Source organism: Orcinus orca, chromosome 4 (assembly GCF_937001465.1).
Source record: "Orcinus orca chromosome 4, mOrcOrc1.1, whole genome shotgun sequence".
Lineage (NCBI taxonomy): Eukaryota > Metazoa > Chordata > Mammalia > Artiodactyla > Delphinidae > Orcinus > Orcinus orca.
In genome coordinates, this window is record NC_064562.1 from 39,225,685 (window position 1) to 39,244,219 (window position 18,535).

General features: G+C 38.4%; 1 protein-coding gene across 1 annotated transcript in view; it reads right to left on the minus strand.

Annotated features, from left to right (window-relative positions):
* ARHGAP24 (Rho GTPase activating protein 24) overlaps positions 1-18,535 on the minus strand; it is a 511,224-nt gene that overhangs the window by 238,262 nt on the left and 254,427 nt on the right. The gene's annotated exons all lie outside the window — the stretch shown is intronic.

Here is an 18,535-nt window from a genome sequence, read left to right on the forward strand (position 1 = left end):
ATACTGCCTTTCTGCAACATATTTGGGGGATAGAACATATTTCTTCCTTTAGACATTTTTATTTTCATGTCTTTTTGCAAAGCTTTTATGTATTATATCATGTGACTATTAGTTTCTTATGTTCTCTCATTTGCACCTATAATTAAAAAGATATCTACATCTCATTTAAACACCAAAATTTTTGGTACTGAAGCTAGTTTGGATCACATATTCTTTCTACTTTTTACTTTTAATTACTGAGGACAACTGAGTTTAATCTACTAACTTTCTTCTTCTACAAATAAAAAATGTGACTATAAGGCAGCATCATTATTTTTAATCTTAAACACTTTCCACAGATTTTATATATTCCACTGTCTTTCTGGCATATCAGACTACTTACTTAATTCCAGTATGGCATATGTATGAGAAAAGGGGATATGTATTGCCAATTGTACCACAGAGTGGAAAGCTTTTAAGAACAGTGGATATCGTATATTCATAGAAATAAGACGGATCATGTAACTATTTTAGAGGATTTGACTTCTCTAAGTGTTCATCATGCAAAGAGATGGGGGATGGCCCCAGCTGCTTAGTGCTAAGACTAACATCAGAGCTAAACACACCAGAAATCATCCATGTAAGTTAGGTTCATTTAAAACTAGGCATTTACACACTTGAAGACAAGTGACTGTCTTACAGGGGAACTGTAGAGGGCAGTATTGCTGTGTATTTTGTACATATTTATTAAGAAACTATAACTACAGAGCCAAACAACCCAGGCACGAACAAAAATAGGCCTGTTAGGTTAAAAGTCTAATCAGCTTTTTTTTTTTTTTAATTGTACACGGTTTATTACTCTTATTTTAAAATCACTCACAAAATTTTAAAGCATTAGAAGTCTACCCTCCCACCCACACCCAAATCCTCTTAATTTATTTACAACACAATTTTTATTGACTGGTCTGTTCTAATGATTATATATATATATATATATATAGTTGTTGTTGTTGTTGTTTTGTTGTTGTTGTTGTACGTGGGCCTCTCACTGTTGTGGCCTCTCCCGTTGTGGAGCACAGGCTCCGGAAGCGCAGGCTGTGCAGCCATGGCTCACGGGCCCAGCCGCTCCGCAGCATGTGGGCTCTTCCCGGACCGGGGCACGAACCCGTGTCCCCTGCATCGGCAGGCGGACTCTCAACCACTGCACCACCAGGAAAGCCCCCATGATTATATTTTTTAAAAATTATTCTGTTTCAGACTCTAAATATAAAAGATGATCACATTTTGACTATTTTAATGTCATGTTGTAGTTGGTTTTCATTTTTGTTTGTTTCACGCTCAGTGCTTCTTTTTGCACAATAGAAGTTCAAAGATTACCTCCCAAACAAGACTTTTTCAAAAGCTGTACTTGATCTTTTATATTTTGGAAATATTTTAATATTGTCACATTTAAAAAACATAACCAAAACCCAAACTGATGTGAAAAGATGAAAAGCAAAATATGGAAGAGCTTATATTTTAAAAAAGCTTTGCTTCAAGCATTTACTTAAAAGTGGAAAAAAATGTTCTTTCTAATGCTGTTCATAATGATTTTACGTGACAGAAAGAAGCAGCTATTCTCAATACATATGGGTACTGACTGGCAGTGGGGTCCGAGCCATTGCTGCGTCACACACAAAGAAGGACCCTGGCGTCCTGTGTGCTAGCCACTCAAGCAACCCAAGTGCCTCTCCTATCCAGGCATGTGGCTAAAGGATACACAGAGACAAAAAATACAGCCTCTGCCCCAAGGAATTCACTCTTTATTATGAAAGGTCAGGGTATGAGAAAATGTTTAAAAAATGGAAATTATAGTGAGGAAAAAATAACAATCAAATATAAGAAATATCATATGAAAAAATGTATCTTTCATGATTTAGTGGTTTAGTGGTTCTGGATTGGTCATTGTGAGGTTTATTAGAAGAGGACCTGAGAGAACATGTAGAACTTGAAAACATACAAATTCCATTCTCCAATCTAGTGCAACTGATGGGAACTCTCCCCTCAGTGGACTCCTCCAGTACTTTGTCTTGTACAGAGTACATTCTTCCACTCAATACACAGTTTTTTTGGCAGAGGAGGAGTGGGTACTCTACAGCCAATTAGATTAAAAATGTCTTGAGTTTATGTCATCAACTATTTTATCCATTTATTTTATGTCTTCCATACTGCATAGTGTGTGAGTAGGTACATGATAAGTACTTGTTGAATTTAGAAGATTTTCCTCTTTTCACCTTTTTCTGGCACCAATTTACCCATATCTGATAATGACAACTGCTTTGAAGATAAAAGCACCTTGCTTTAACCTCACATCCATATTTAAACATTGTTTAGAATGAATAATGGAGAGTATTGAGACTAGATTAAGGTCCAGGAGGCTTCTGAAAATAAAGGGGATATTTCGACTTGTCTGGCTGTGTATGGAGCCTTGCATATGATACTCTGTACCACCTGGCTAATTCCCTCTAGTGACTGGAATACCTATTAAGGATTCTCTGAAATATGGGCTTAACGAAGAACATTTATGGAGATAGATATATTTTTTAAAGACTCAAGAACCATTAAAATATGCTAATAGATATATATGGAATCTAAAAAAAAAAAGGTTCTGAAGAACCTAGGGGCAGGACAGGAATAAAGACGCAGAGGTAGGGAATGGACTTGAGGACACGGGGAGGGGGAAGGGTAAGCTGGGACAAAGTGAGAGAGTAGCACTGACATATATACACTACCAAATGTAAAATAGATAGCTAGTGGGAAGCAGCTGCATAGCAGAGGGAGATCAGCTCGGTGCTTTGTGACCACCTAGAGGGGTGGCATAAGGAGGGTGGGAGGGAGACGCAAGAGGGAGGAGATATGGGGATATATGTATATGTATAGCTGATTCACTTTGTTATACAGCAGCAACTAACACAACAATGCAAAGCAATTACACTCCAATAAAGATGTTAAAAAAATAAATGAAAAATATAAATAAAAGCAGCTTTACCTAATGGAAAATATCCCTGAACTAATATGAAAGATGAATTACCACAGGCAATGCCCCTTGTGTTACGAGTTGTTCTGGAGCCCTGTTAGTCAGGAATGTCATAGCTATAAGCAACTGCCTCGTTTGCCTCTAACTACATGGGGAGCGTTTACTAGAAAGTTTGGTTAATCTCAGTCTCAAGCAATCTATCTCTCTCACCCTCCTTTCTCTTCTTAAAAAGTGGAGTAGCATTTAATAACCAAGATGCCAAAGGTGCATTCTCATTACATTCTCACTCAGAGGACTAATTTTCACTCTCATTTAGGAAATTCTACTCAGTCATTTAGGAAATTCTACTCAGTCATTCAGCGATTTGGGCCTTATATCTTTCTCACACATACCGAGTAAGGACGTGACTGAGATTAAAAGGAGAATTCTAAAAATTCATAGATTCAGGGGCCATGGGATTTGAAATCAAGCAAATAAGCATTCCAAGGAATGGAAGCCAGGTCCCCTCCTGCTCTAGGGTTGAAGCTTAATGCCAAACATGTTTGAATTGTCATGTCACCAGTAAAGGACTCTGTGGTCTTACAAAATAAAAAGCATTTTTTGAGTGGAAAATGGCTTCCATTTTTTTTAATGAACATTTGGAAAAAGCTGAATTCCTGTGTGATAATCGAAACAAACACAGCAGAACCACTAGAAATAGATACTTTTACAAATAGATGGATTCCTTAAAAGAGATGCTTTTTTTTTTAAAGATCCTGAGGATAAAAATCACCTACTGAACAACAATTCAATAGTTCTTTGTAAAATCAACAGTAAATCGTGGGATTTGAGATCTAGAAAGTACCTAGAAGTTAAATACTCAAGTAGTTTTCAGGCTCAATGTCACGCTGCTGTGCTATGAGCTACGTTGCAATCTAGGAGTAGCTAATGACAATTAACATAGTGACATTGGCAAGAGATTTGCTTATTTATAATTAAAGTTGATTTAAGGTTACTTTCACTTGAGTTTCAGGTGCTTCCTTGAGGAGAGCAAGGGGTAGAATTAGAGTCACTGCACTCTTGTGCTAACCTGCAGTGAGTCTCAGGTGGCCTGGGGGTCTCAGTGGAATGATTGGGAGCTGCCCCTCCAGGGCGATACCAATGCTTATCTTCTCTGTGTGTTTGGTTTCTTTGATTCTTTCAAACACTTGACATCCCTTAGTCTTCTTCTCTATTTCTCCTCCAAGGTCCCAGACATCTTTTATTCTCCTAAACATCTAATGACAGTGATGTATTTTAGCTTCTGTGATTTTTTCCCCCCTTTTCCAGCCAGGTAACCGTATACAGTAATTTAACAACATGGTCTTCCTTTGGCTTTCAATTTCTTCCTGGTGAATCTGAATTTCAGAATCATTCATTATTGCTCAGAGATTCAGATTCTCTCGCTTTAACTGATATCCAGGGGTCCTGATGACACATGGAGACTTCACATAAGCTGCAGTTATCTAAGACTTCAGTCTCTGGGTCTCATGTAAACCATGAGGTTTACAACACTTTAAAGTACTCCGTATGAAATTTCAAATATATTTTACCATAAAATATCTACGTTCTAACAAGTTTAAACAGTATGTTAAAGGTCATAAAAATGATTGTTGCCTATAAACTATGTGCAAAATGGCACTGAGATATAACAAAAGTAGGACAATGTTTTGGACCCCTGAGAAAACTATACGCTAGCTAGTGATATTAAAAAAAACTTGAAACCATTAATAATGGAGAATATATAAACACTAGATAACTGCACATACTTTAGAGTCATACAAACCAGAGACTAAACCTTGTCACAAACCTCAGTTTCCACATTTGTAAATTGGACTCAAAGAACCTACCTTAATGGCACCATTGTGAAATTTACATAATATGTCTTTGTCTGGTATAGAGTAAGCATCAATGAATTAATTCAACATGCATTTAAATCTATATCTATCTATATCTACATATATTTATATGTACACAAACTCCTACACTTTTCATTCCCATCTTTTCTCCTACACTTGTAATTTGGTAATTCTGTTATTTATTCAATTCAGAAATGCAGGTTAGACTTTCCTGGTGGGGCAGTGGTTAAGAATCTGCCTGCCAATGCAGGGGACACGGGTTCTAGCCCTGGTCCAGGAAGATCCCACATGCTGTGGAGTAGCTAAGCCCATGTGCCACAACTACTGAAGCCCGTGTGCCTAGAGCCCGTGCTCTGCCACAAGAGAAGCCACCACAATGAGAAGCCTGCACGCTGCAATGAAGAGTAGCCCCCGCTCGCTGCAACTAGAGAAAGCCCGCACACAACAACGAAGACCCAACGCAGCCAAAAATAAATAAAATAAAATAATTAAAAATAAGAAATGTGGGTTTCCTATTCTATTCAGTGAGCAAAATCAATCTCAAGCTAAGCTGAATAGACATTCAGAGTTAATCAGTATTCTTTTTCTTTATTTTCCTCCTGCTTCCACTCTCTTGGGCCTGCCTTCATTTTCTCCCAGTTTCCAGGTTGCACAATAGGAGAGAGACACCATCACTATCTCAGCTCGATGACTGTCTATCTCTCTAGGAGAAAGCAGACTATTGGGTCAGCTGCCAGCTTCTGCCTCCAAAGCCGAGGACAATTGCCCACTCTGTGCCCTGGTGACCAAATCCTACCAACTGGTGGCAGCTGGCATCTTCCCCACAGGCCCTCTAGGAGGCACATGGCAACTGGCCTGTTTACTCCACCCAACTTTTCCACTCCCTCCTCCACTTTGGCAAATAGAACATAGACTTTTAAACACAGTCATGTTTTCAATAATCCCCTCAGTGGAAATGAGTTTTTAAAGAGCAGATCTTTTTATTTGGTTTGGTCTTTGAACTACATAATCATACCACGTGAGGTGGTGTCTGCTGCCCTTGCAACATCTGACTACCACATAAAACATGAAGGAAAAACACCAGGGCCTGCAAAAGAAGTTATGTCCTTGGGACACTTCTTTCCTCTCTGACACTCATGGAATGGTGCTGTGAGTTTGTAAAACCATGCACCAAAATGTCACTAGGCACTGCAACAAATCCAGTTTCACTCTCAACTTTCAGTCAGTTTCTCTATCACAGCTCTTTTTCCAGTTCCAAGGGAGGAAAATGGACCACATCCAGGTAACAGAGACAGTTCCTTGCCACAGTCCTTGCAACTATTTACCAGGTATTGGGCGTCCTGCCTGTCTCTGAGCCATGCACATGCCCGACTGCACCAAACTGAATCTAAAACTAAATAACATTCAGACAGCAAGAAGCTTCACATGTTTAATGACACCACCCTCAAACTATTTGCATGCAGAGATATTTCTGAAAATGAAAACAAAAACCTGGTTTTTTTTAAACGTTCCTTTTTCTTTACTTCTGAGTCATTTAACAAGATATCACCATAGACATTCTCCAAGAAGTCCCCATCTTTTTCCTAATAACAAAAGCCATTCGAGCACCATCTTCCCTCTGATCCCAATATTGTTTTCTATATTGTCTTTTCTCTCTTGTGTAGAAGGAGGCACATATCTACCTGTCTGATGCTGAAGGGAGAAAAACCTCCCGTTAACGTCTAGCCTCCTCGGATCCTTCTGAGAGAATCACAAAATGGTTAATGAAAGGGACCCTGCATCTGCCATTTTACCTGCAGGTGACCTTGGACAAGTGACTTCACCTTGAGCTTTCTCTTCTTGGTAAAATCATGATAAAAATAGCAGCTACCTTACAGCATTGTTAAGTTAAACAAGAATCCAAACATAATGAACAGAATAAATGTTCAAAAAAGTTAGCTGTTACTCTTGCTCTTTTGTGCCCCAGGGATCTGTGTTTCTGGGAGAGTGTGGGGTTGGTGAGGAGAAGATACAGGTGGTATTATATTTGAAAATATCTGGTGGTGAGGCGGGGGCTTATCTCATGATAAAGCCATCAGCTAAAATATGCAAAGAATGACATCTTCTTCCACTCACTTGACATGAAGGAAATAGGAGCAAGAGGAAGGAAGAAAGACAGTGATAAGAAAGTATCCTTATATTTGATTGTTTATTGTCTGCCAATTATGAGCTGAACACAGAATACAATGGTGAATAAAACAGATTAAAAAATTAATAAGTTATTAAATTCAGAATGTAAAGCCTTGTGACAGATATGAATAAGATGACTAATAAAGAATACTATTACGGGAGACAATATTTGCAAATGATATGACTGATAAGGGGTTAATAGCCAACATATATAAACAGCTCATACAACTCAACATCAAAAAAAAAATGATCCAATTAAAAATGGGTAGAAGAACTGAACAGACATTTTTTTCAAAGAGGAAATGCAGAAAGCCAACAGGCACATGAAAAGATGCTCAACATCGCTAATCCTCAGGGAAATGCAAATGAAAACCACAATGAGGTATCACTTCACACCTGTCAGAATGGCCATCATCAAAAAGAACACAAATAACTAATGTTGGCGAGGATGTGGAGAAAAGGGAACCCTCCCACATTATTGGTGGGAATGTAAATTGGTGCAGCCACTGTGGAAAACATTATGGTCGTTCTAAAAATAGAACCACCACATGACCTAGCAATTCCACTCCTGGATACATATTCGAAAAAAACAAAAACACAAGTTCGAAAAGATACATGCACCCCAGTGTTCATAGCAGTATTATTTCTAATTATCAAGGTATGGAAGCAACCTAAGTGTCCACCAACAGATGAATGGATAAAGAAGATGAGGTATATGCACATAAACACACACACACACACACACACACACACACACACACACACACACACTGGAATTCTACTCAGCCATAAAAAAGAACAAAATTTTGCCATTTGCAGCAACATGGATGGACTTAGAGGACATTATGTTAAGTGAAATAAGTCAAACAGAGAAAGACAAATACTATATGATGTCACTTGTATGTGGAATCTAAAAAAATACAAGAAACAAATATAACAGACTCACAGATACAGAGAACAAACTAGTGGTTACCAACGGGGAGAGGGAGGAGGGACATCAGTATAGGGGTAGAGAATTATGAGGTACAAACTATTAGGTATAAGATAGGCTACAAGGATACATTGTACAACATGGGGAATATAGTCAACATTTTCTAATAACTATAAATGGAGTATAGTCTTTAAAAATTGTGAATCACTATATTGTAAACTGTAACATATAATATTGTACAGCAACTATACTTCAATATAAAAAAAAGAATATTAGATTGGAGGTAGTTACTTTCATTAGGAAGTCTCCTCTGAGGAGAAGACACTTAAATTGAGATTCAAATGATAAGAAATAGAGACAAACAAACAAAAAACTGAGGCAAGAGCATTATAAGGAGTGTGTCCAACATGCACAAAAGGCTTTACATTTGAAAAGTCTGGGGGCTCATGAACTCTAAAGCAAGCCGGTGTGGCTGGAGCTTGGTGAGCAAGGGGTGACAGGTGGAGGTCCGATCCTGCTGGGCTGTGAGCAGGACCTGGAGTTTGGATGATATGCTAAGGGCGCTGGGAAGCTGTTGAAGCCTTCATACAGCCAGTGACTTGGTTTAGCTTATTTTAAAATGTTTTCTCTGGAATTTTGGAGGAAAATAGAGTTTAGAAACCTAGGAGAGAGATGATATGGCCTAGATAAGAACGAGAAAGAGGTGATGGAGAGAAGAGGACAGAGTGGAAATATATTTGGGAAGTTTAGTCAGCATCCCTGACTGATGAACTGGATGTCAAGGGTGAGGAAGACAGAGGATTTAAGGATCATACACTGAGTGATAGAAAAGTCCTGAATTTTTCATTCAGTGAAATGCATATTGGCAACCTGGGGAAGAACATATGAGGAGAAGTCCAGGCAGACTCAAACTATCAAGACATAGGGTGATGGCAAGGCAGGAGGGAAGGAGGCAGGCAAGAGGGGAGCCAGGCGGAGAGACCAGGCAGTGCCTCCAGCCCGAAGCTAGAAAAGGGCCAGTGGTCCCATTAAGAGAAGAAGTCAACAGAGCAAGTTAGGTGAGGCATAGTCTCTAAATGCTCCTTTTATTTTCAAGGTTTTGATAACATCACAAGGCAATCCATGGTGATCGCACACTAGATGTTGAGCATCCTCCCTGGGGCTAAAGTATATGGCAAGTGGCAGACAAGAGAATTATTGGAAATTAAAGAATGAGGCTTTTTAAAAAAACATGCCTGGAATTGTGCTATCTGCAGCTGACTCAACCAGAGGGAGAAAACCTCATAATTTAAAAAATAAAAAAGTGTGCCAAGACAATCCAGTGGGAAAAAATGTCCCTTTCAACACATGGTGCTAGAAAAATATCTCTGCATGCAAAAAAAAGGTTGGGCCTCTTTCTTACACCTTACACAAAAAAATTAACTCAAAATGAATCTTAGACTTAAATGTAAGAGTAAACTATAATAAACTCTTAGAAGAATAAAACTTCATGACCTTGATATAGGCAAAGTCTTCTTTGATATGATACCAAATGACCAAAAACAAAAATAGAGAAATTAGACTTCATCAAAATTAAAAACTCTTGTACTTCAAGAACACTATCAAGAAAGTAAAAGGACAACCAATAGAATGGGAGAAAATATTTGCAAATCATATATCCGATAAGAAACTTGTATCCAGACTACGTAAAAACTCTTACAACTCGACAACGACAAAAAACCAAACAAATAACTCCATTGAAAATAGGCAAAAGATTTGAACAGATATTTCTCCAAAGAAGATATACAAACAGCCAAAAGCACATGAACTGATGTTCAACATCATTAGCCATTAGGGAAATGTGAATCAACCACAAAAAGATACCATTTCATACCCACCAGGATGGCTATAACCTAAAAAAATGGTGAGGATATGGAGAAATTGAAACCCTCAAATATTGCTGGTAGGAATGTAAAAATCATGCAGTCACTTTGGAAAACTGTTTGGCAATCCCTCAAAATGTTAAACATAGGGTTATAATGTGACTTAGCAATTCCACTCCTTAGGTATATACCCAAAAGAATTGAAAATATATGTCCAAACAAAAACTTGTACATGAATGCCCATAGCAGCATTATTCAAAATAGCCAAAATGTAGAAGAAAAGCAAAATATTCACCAACAGATTAAAGGATAAATAAAAGTGTGGTATGTCCATACAATGAAATATTATTCATCAATAAAAAGGAATAGATGCTACAATATGGATAAACCTTGAAAATGTGCTAAGTGAAAGAAGGCAGTTATAAAGACCACATATTGTATAACTCCATTCATATGAAATGTCCCAAATAGGGAAATCTATACAGACAGAAAATCGATTAATGGTTGCCTGATGTTTGAAGCTTGGGTGAAACAGAAGTGAGGTAATGGGTATGAGATTTCTTTCTTGGGGCAATGAACATGTTCTAAAATTGTTTGTGGTGATGGCTGCACATCTCTCTGAATATACGAAAAACTACTGAATTGTACACTTTAAAGGGGTGAATTGTATGGTACGTGAATTCTACCTGAGTAAAGTTGTTAAGATCAAACTTTTTCTGATAGAATAGTTATGAAACTAGAAGTTAATATGTTTGCCCACACAGAAGTTAATATCAGATAATATACTGCCTTTAAACAAGCCCTAAATTTTGTCAATTTATACTGATTTGCTTACTTTCAAGGTAAATATTCAAGAAACATTGTCCTCCACACTGAAATTTTCCTTATGATAGCTGGCATAACAAGATGGTTCAGCATCACATGGTTGGATAAATGCAATCTCTTCATCTTCCCTCCTTCCATATGGCATTTTAATGACTTTTGGTTAGTTTCTTGAGTTAATTTTCATGAAATTATTTACCGTCTTATTTTTAATACATTTATGTATGTGGACTTAACAAACTACTGAAAAGACTACAAAGCTTTCCCATCCCTCCATACCTTGCCTCCCCATTGACACTGAACAGCACTCTGACAACATACGTATATAGGGCAGGTTACGGGAAGGAAGGTTTCCTAATTCTCTGTCTTGAGACACAGGTATAATCACTACAGTGCTGGCCACTTGACAGGTGTGCAGGGGTGGGCCACCATCCTCCATAGAAGATTCTCAACAGATAAGAGTAACAGACAAACCGACTCAAATCCTGCTGTTTAGAGAAAGCATCTCTTCAAAATCGAGCCCAATTATCAAATATTAATTAAGCCAGTAAAAGTTTTGTTGTCAAATATGCCAACAGTTTCCTATTAACATGATATATAAAATATAATAAAAATTTTCATCAATAAAATATACTGATAGTTAACTACAGACACCATGCTCTAGAGATCTAATAAAATCTCACAATATTTTGACTACAGGACAAAATTTTAATTTCTCTGATCATTTTCTATTTCTCATCCTAAGTAAACCAACTTAGAAAAGAAAATTTGGATCCGAACTCTGTGTCACAAACTTAGTTCTGTGATCTTGGAAAGCTCCTTAATCTTTTGAACCTAACTTCACCATATGAGAAAACAATATTTAACTCATAATAACAGCAAAAAAATAAATAAGATAATGCATAAAAAGGGCCTAACACTATACTTAGCACTTAAAGTACATCAAATAGTAGCTATTATGATGATCACTATATTGGCATCACTGTACTACTAGAATCAAGCAGACTAGGAGTAGTTTTGCTACTTAAACTTGAGAAACCAAGGAACTTTAATATTAATACAATCAAACAGAATGTGGAAGAGTAGAAAGACTACTCGACTGAGAACATGGGGATTTATACAAGGTTGGTCACAATAACCTCTCTGGAAACCATAATCCTCACTGCAAAATGAACACAACAATCTTTGAGGTTCTTTATAACTTCTATAAAATAAGAGATTTATTAAATTTCATTTTCCTTACAATATTCTTTCTGTCTTAATTTCAGACTCAAACTGATTTCTTTAAAAGCTAATTCATGTTTGGAATAGAAGGATGGAAACAATAATAGCAAATCTCACAAACACTAATGAACATTATCTTTTAATGGATTTAAATCTATAATCTTGGGAATATAAAAAAGCCACAACCACTCATCCCTTGGTTACAAGAAACACTTTAAAACTGTCTGGAGTTTACATGAATGAACAAACTTGTAAAGCCTTAAAAAGCAAGGGATCTTATCTGATCCAGACTCCATATTTCTCAAAAATTGAAATAAATATGTTAGTCTTGCTATTGCTGTTCTAGCCACATCTAAGTATATAGATACTCATCGCTCACTGAGGAGGTGGATCTTTATAATTTCTGCTATGTGAGATAGTTTCTATCTAATGTATGTGACAGGTACTGAGAAATGTCAAGAAGCTACTTCTTTACTGTTATTTTTATTTTTATTTTTTTGCAGTATGTGGGCCTCTCACTGTTGTGGCTTCTCCCGTTGCAGAGCACAGGCTCCGGACGCGCAGGCTCAGCGGCCATGGCTCACGGGCCCAGCCGCTCTGCGGCATGTGGGATCTTCTAGGACCGGGGCACGAACCCGTGTCCCCTGCATCGGCAGGCAGACTCTCAACCACTGTGCCACCAGGGAAGCCCTGTTATTTTTTTTAATAGAAAAATATTAACTCTAATTTGCAACACATTTTTTAGTTCAAACAATCTTTTCAAAAATAACATATGTCATGCATATTGTAAGGAGACATTTAAAATCTTGTTGAGATTCTAAAACAAAATTATATTCCCCCATTTGATTTTGGGTTTTTCTTTTCTTTTTTTTTTTTTTTGCAGTTAAAGATAAAATCTAATGTTATTAGGTGAATCTTAGGTCTTATTTAAAAGTAATTTTCAATGTTAATTTTGCCAAGGAATCCTAAAGATTCAAGATTTGCTGGAAGGGTGGGACTCAGTTGCTTCAAAGATAAAGCAAATGTCATGAAAGTGGGAGCATGTAAAAGCTTCAAATTTAAATATTTTTAAATGAGACCTCTTCAAAGAGCAAGGAGATAGTAATACTGTGCTTTGAATAGGGTAATGTTTTCAGCCACTATTAACATACTGAGTCATTGTGCTTGGATCTTTCTGCATAATTCAGTCAGTAACCAATCAACTGAGCATACAACCCATTTCCTACGCATGATCAGTCTCATCACTACTATTCCCATCAGTAGTATCATTTATGCCCTTGAGGCTTTGTGTTTCAGAAAACTAATGAATAGGCACCCCTAGCTCCCAGGAAGTGCAGGAGGAAACATTCATCTCAAAAGAAGCAGCAATCAAATCTACTGGGGTCCACAGGTTAACAACAATGGGCTAAGCAGAATGCGTGGGTTTAACGTTCTGTTGTCAGTTCATATTGACTGAGGACAGGAGTCATTTATGGCTCAGATCTGGATTTTCAGTGTTTTGAGAGGGAAGGGAACACAACCGCATAAAAGAAATCCATTTTTTTACACAAGCACATAGATCATCCCATTCTTTTTCCAGTGAGTCCTTTCACACAATTTGATTTTTACACATCACATCAACTAGGGGAGAAAATGATGAAGAATGATGTTACTAAGACTTATCACTGGATTCCAACACATCAGAAATAATGAGGTGCCCCTAAAGAGAGGAGAGTTGAGGACAAGTTAGACACGCATATGATGGTAGACTAATGGGACTAAATTATGCTCATTTGGGTGACACCACTTTGCAGACATTGACATACACAGTCTCATCTGGTAATTCTATGATGTAATGTCTATTTCACTGATGAGGAAATGGATACCACAGGGATTAGAGGACTTGCCTAAGAGATACAGCAGGAGCAGCAGTCCCATTTCACGGACCGACTGGTTCTGTGATGCTAGACTGCTTCATAAATGGATTTAATCCGTGTTTTTCAGTGGGTTCAGTGGAACTCTACCTCTAAGGGATGTTCTCTGGGATGGCAAACCATAGCTGCCTGAGAATAAGAACTTGGTACATAATATCTGGATCATAGCTGATTCTTACTAATGTTTGTTGAACTAACCAAACCTTGAGTGGGAATTGAGTAATAGAATTAGTGTTACACTCAAGGCTCCTGATTATCAACCCCAGAATCTACCCATTTCTAGATTACACTGACTTCCTTTACACTGATTTCCTATGTCTCCCTCCCCCCTTCTTTTTCACCCTTCCTTCCAAGTTCCTCCCTCTCTCCCTTCCACAAATATTAATTAAATGGCCATGACATGTTGGGTAGTTGGCTATGTGCTATAAGTAAGATAATGAGCAAAAAACAGAGATCTAGCTCTCATGGAACTTAGATTTTTGTGAGGGAGAGATACATTATTTATACAAGAAAAATGGGTCATGGGCCTTCAATAGTGGGTTAAGACAGACTGGGAGGGAGAATCACGTGCAGGTTTCACTGAAGAAGTAGCAAATGAGGTATTATCTGAGAAATGAGTAGGAGTTATCTTATGAATCTTGGAATGATGGGGAGGACGAAGTTTTTAAAAAGGCAACAGTGTATGTACAGGTTCTGTGGCTACAGTGAAGCGTGACACATTTGAGAAACTGAAGGAAAGCCAGTGTGGTTAGAGAGCAAAGAAGGAAGATGAAACACACTGGATAGTCTATGTGGGGGCCTGTGGGCTGTGATAAGGTTAATTTTTTAAAAAAATAGGAGATGACTTGATTGGATTTGAATATCAAAAACATCACTCTGTATAAGGAAACTCTCTGTACTTTCTGCACAATTTTTTTAATAACTCTAAAACTTCTCTAAAGAATAAACTCTATTAAAAACTATCATTCTGGCTAGTTTATGGGATAAAACAGAGTGACGGGAAGAGTAGAGTCTGTACATGAGCTAGGAGAATATACTACAGATCTCTGGGACAAAGACGACCAGACACAGAGCCCAAGTTCCCTCCAACATGAGGAGGTTAAGGAGACAAGGAGGAAGAAGCAGTGGTGACTGAGAAGACATGGGCAGTGAAGTAGGAAGAAAACCAGGCAAGTGCGGTGTCCTTGAAGCCAAGTGAAGAATGTGTGTCAAGAAAGAGGCAGTGGGGACTTCCCTGGTGGTGCAGTGGTTAAGAATCCGCCTGCCAGTGCAGGGGACACAGGTTCGATCTCTGCTCTGGGAAGATCCCACATGCCGCGGAGCAACTAAGCCTGTGCGACACAACTACTTAGCCTGCACTCTAGAGCTCTCGAGCCACAACTACTGAAGCCTGCATGCCTAGAGCCCATGCTCTGCAACAAGAGAAGCCACTGCAATGAGAAGCCCAAGCACTGCAATGAAGAGTAGCCCTTGTTCGACACAGCTAGAGAAAGACCACAGGCAGCAACGAAGACCCAATGCAACCAAAAATAAATAAATTAATTAATTTAAAAAAAAGAGAGAAAGAGGCAGTGATGGACTGTGTCAAATGGTCTTATTGGCAATTATTATTATGAGAGCTGAAACGTAATTGTTGCATTTGGGAAAATTAGAGGCGGTTGATGACAATAATAAGAAAAAGTCAGGTGGAGTGTGGTGGGCGACAAACGGATTGAGCCAAAGAAAGGAACTGGAGAGAGTGTAGTATAGAGCATAGAGCAGTTTTATTGCAGGAAGAAGTAAAACACAAAACACAGGAGGTGATGGATAGTGGGAGGAGAGTGGCCAAGAGATCATTTTTTTAAAATCAGAGGAATAATAGCATGTTATACACTCATATTTTTAAAACTTTAGTATACATGAGATTAATTTACTTTTTTTGCATAAAAATTCCAGTTCCCAGGCTACCCCTGTGAGCCTATGGGGATAATCCAATATAGAAAACAAAGCTACATAGCCAGGTGGAAACAGCACAATCAGTAGATTATGGCTGGCTTCTGAAAAGGTGGGAGTGCATGGAATTCCACGCCAGATGCAAGACTGGATTTAGGGAGGAAAAGGGACCACTGCTCTGTTGTAATAGAGGGAAAGAGGATCAAATGGCAGATGTAAGCAGTTTTGTATATTTGGTATCAGGCAATTGAGGTAATTTCCATAAAATTAAGTTGGCAGTAAGGTTATCTGTGGGAAAGAAAGGCTGAACAAAAATAAAAAACCAAAATAAATCAACTATTTTAATGAGAATTGATTTGCATCAGTTATATCCATATCGGAATGAGTTATCTTTCAATCAAAGAACACATTATGACAAATCACAGCCCCTACATTAGAGCCAAACAGCCCCCAAGGACAGATCTGTCATTATCTCCCCTGTGATTCCTGTAAACAAGTGACACATCAGAACTAGTGAGTCATGAGAAAGACAGTGTGATTGGTGCTGGAGAAATGAACCCCACATCATGTCATGCCCCTGCACTAATCGTTTTCCAGAAACCTTAATTGCCTGTTTTGATACTGTGCTCCTCCACACACAGAATGACAAGTTGGTAATTCACTACGGAAGGCCTGGGCAACTGGATGAGATCTATCAAGGGTTCCGTTTGGCTTTCTCCCCCTGATTAGACACATGACAGTAGTATTTAAGGCATTAATGTACCACTTTTGGAAAGGAGTTTGTTCCCAAATAAAATTTAGCCTGGATTTTTTTTTAAAAAAGCCCAAAGACACTAACTATGACACAAGCCTAGATGTCTAATCTATTTCCTTTAGGCAAAGTGATAAAAACAAAGAACAAGAGCAACAAAAAAAAAAAACCTAGGAACAAAATTAAGGAGAATTTTAAATCCAAGGACAATTTGTAGGAAAGAGTAGCTAGATATAAAATATTTGGTCTTTCTCTGGGCAGCCTCCATTTCTATTTCACATGTTTTTTAGTTAATCCTTTGGTTGGTTAATCACTCAGGCTTTCCAACGTTTATGAAAGGACTGAGAATTCTGGATTGTGGTTTGGTGTACATACAGTAAGGAAGGTGTACATACAGCAAGGAAGGTGTACATACCTTCCTTGAAGAGTAGGATAGGGGTCAAGTAGTAAGTAGTAAACATGAGGAAGAGTTTGCTCATAAAAAGAGAAGCCTCTGGAAGAACAGTGATGTCTCATCTTTTTTACTCTGTTATGGTCTGAGTTGTGTTCTTCCAAAATACATATGTTGACAAAGTAACCCTTGGCACCTCAGAAGCTGACCCTATTTGGAAATAGGGTTTAAAAGAGTATTTAAGTTAAAATGAGGTCATCAGGGTAGGTCCTATTCCAATATTACTTGTGTCCTTATAGAGAGAAAAATTAGGACACAGACACACGTGGAAGGAAGACCATGTGAAGACACAGGGAGAAGGCAGCAATCTACACGGCAAAGAGCTGTCAGAAGAAACTAATCTCACTAACACCTTGATCTTGTACTTCTAGCCTCCAGACTGTGAGAAAATGAATTTCTGTTGTTTAAGCCTCCCAGTCTGTGGTACTTTGTAATGGCAGCCCTAGCAGACTAATAAGCACTCTTTCTACTCGTACCTATTTCTTGTCACAGGCACACAAAAGTTTAGTTTAGAAATACTGCTGGTCAAGTTAAAAGTTCATAGGAAAACGTTCCATGTGGGACCAGCAGATCCTTAAACCAATGTCACTGCATGATGACAATCTAGTGACAGTCCTCTAAAGTTGGGGAGGCCTATTAGACCCAGAGCTGGTTGATGCAATTTGAATGTACTAAGTTTGAATTTTGTTTTTCTACTCTAATATTTGAAATATAAGCATTTGATTAGCATTTATCTCGTTGTATTTTCACAGAATTAGCTGATTTCCTATGTGAGGGCAGCCTGGTGTCTGAATGCTACCAAGTTCCCTAAGAATCAGGGCTCTTCCGAGTTGGTCCTATAGAAGGAAGAGCCAAATGGCCGCCTCTCCAGGACTGTGTAGAACAGCAGGACACACATAAATCACACTACAAATCCTTGGTACATCCCCTCTTCTTACTCCATTAGTACCCCTTTCTGGCTTCAGAACTTTCTCCATGCTTCATCAATATTTAAAAAAAAAATTCTTAACACTATAGTCATCTAATCAAAATCCTGTAGTTTCTTTACATTCCGGTGGCAGATTCACTGCTTCCGGGAAGTCTTCCTTGATTATTCCAGCCCACAATGACCTATGTCTTCCTAAATTTCCAGTGCATCTATAATGCCATCTAAGACTGTTCAATATCCAGGCCAGTGCTTATTTATACATGGTACTATATGGACAATAGTTCCAAATGTTGCTACTTTTCAGTAAGCCATTCTCTGGGCCAGGCGGAGTGTTGACTGCTCCCCATACCCTTATCTCCTTCCATCCTCACCACAACCTTACAACAGAGGCATTCTTACTTCACATTCACTAAGAGGACACTGTGGTTTAGCGAGACTAAGCAACTAGCTCCAGTGGCAGAGCTGGGGTTTGATTCTAGTACTGTCTGACAGAGAAGTCTGATACCCCTCTTCTCTTCCTACACTGGTCTCCAGGGCGGGCTTCGTGGCTTTCCTTCCTCACCATCAATGCCTAGTTTTCTCCCCTTAGGCATCTCTCCTCCTAGGTCCTAGGTCTTTTTCTATTCTTGTATACCTAAAGCAAAGAGTTTTATAGTTAACAAAGTACTTAGCAAATCACC